Below are 1,814 nucleotides of genomic sequence, written 5' to 3'. Positions count from 1 at the left end.
AGCCACAACTTCGTGACTTAAATTAGGCAACAAGCACAACCATTAGAGCCCTAACAACAATCAAACACAAAATAGAAACACAAATTAACCATACAAACATGAGCTTGAGCATTAGGCTTTAAAAAAAAATAAAATTACATGAGCAATTTTTGTGCAACAACATGGCACAACAATACACAAAGCAATTCAAATTCAACCTTGACTTTTGAGCATAAAAAACTAGCAAAAAAACCCCACTTTTTGAGAACCAAAGAAGACTAAGTAACTCAGATTAAGTAACATTTGAGAACCCCAATTAACATGAGCCAAAAACATCTGAAAGGATACTAAAAATTTAGACTAAGTTGCAAGAAGGGGAAGAACATTGAAGCAGTCACATCACAAAAAACAGGCAGAGTGTTATTGATGTGTGGAGCACCGCATCACTACTCCCTAGAGCCTTTGTGCCGACTCTTGCAAGCTTGCTACAGGAGAACAATAAAAATCCACCGGCAGTGAGAACATAACTAAACAAAATGCAATTTGCTTCACACTTACCAAGAGGAGTGAAAAGGTCCACGAATGGTCAAAATCTGTGGACAACAAACAAACTTAAGCATGAGCATAAGAGTTTCAAAAATGGAAATGACACATTATCAAAAGGCAAGAGCTTTACAACTGGGCAGAGTGTTCCTCCATGAGCTAATGCCCTTATGCATGGACCCTACCTAGCCCACTTTCTACTTACCTCCCCCCCACTTTGCACAATGGCTAGAGCCGCTACACAAAACCTGCAGTTCAGCTAATCTTAATCCCACCTTCATCAACAATTGAAAAATATCAAACAAGGTTTGCCACACTGATCTCATGAGTGTTGATTTGCAAGGGAACTTAGACTCTGGAGCCCCGAAGTCCCAACCAACAAGCGAGAACTAGAGACTTGCCTCAAAACTCAATCAAATGGTTGAACGACAACTTGCAGATTCTAAGGATGTCCTAAAGGAGCGATCGAAGGAGAATTTGAGAGTGTGTTTGCAGAGAAGTGTACAAACCGAGAAAGCATTGGAGAGTGTTAGTTTGGCATGGCACACATGGGAACCGCCACGTTGGCAATGTTGCTAGATGTCTAGCATGGTGGTCATGGCCACAACACACACACACACACATCCAGTGGCCCATGCTTGTGATGGGGGGGAGAGAGAGAGAGAGAGAGAGAGAGAGAGAGAGAGAGAGAGAGAGAGAGAGAGAGAGTGATGCAACTCTAGATAATGGCTTTTGGGATTCCTTATCACTGTGTTGTGCTTTATATCCTTAACAATAAATGCACAACAGACAAAGCGTTATACCAAGATTTCAATAAGAGAAACCTCGCCACACCACTAACCTCAAAAACACAGACAAATATCCAAGTTGCCTTTGCTGCGTGTTCTCCAAGCAAGATGATCATGAGATTTTGAGTGTAGGCTTGCACCCACTGAGAGGGATTGACAAGTTGAGACACAAATAACAAGCTTGGGACCAGTAATGCAGCAAGGCAGGGATAATGTGATCTGAGGCAAGCTAGGTCAACATGTCGACGATGTCAGACTTGGGGGGACCACAACCAGAGGTATGCCCATGCATCCGAGGCCTTGAGGGCTGAAGTTCTTGAACTAGCCATGAGTGGATAACAAGCCACCCTCACAGGCTCCTTTCACATCCCAAATAGCACACTTACAACGAAAGTGGATGGGCGGCATATCGCATGCAAAAAGGCCTTGCGGTCCCTCATTCAAAGAACAGACCCTCTGTGGAAATGTTGGAGGATGGTAATCAACACCTTGCCCTATCGTCGA

General features: G+C 43.3%; 1 pseudogene; it reads right to left on the bottom strand.

Moving 5' to 3' along the window:
• Nucleotides 1–326: 326 nt before the first annotated feature.
• On the bottom strand, nt 327–1,426 carry LOC147462016 (uncharacterized; annotated as a pseudogene).
• Between the last annotated feature and the right edge of the window lie 388 nt (nt 1,427–1,814).

This window comes from Adiantum capillus-veneris, chromosome 3, assembly GCF_014529385.1.
Source record: "Adiantum capillus-veneris isolate H3 chromosome 3, ASM1452938v2, whole genome shotgun sequence".
Taxonomy (NCBI): domain Eukaryota; kingdom Viridiplantae; phylum Streptophyta; class Polypodiopsida; order Polypodiales; family Pteridaceae; genus Adiantum; species Adiantum capillus-veneris.
The sequence above is the reverse complement of the archived record's forward strand: the minus strand, read 5'-3'. Positions and strand labels throughout refer to the sequence as shown.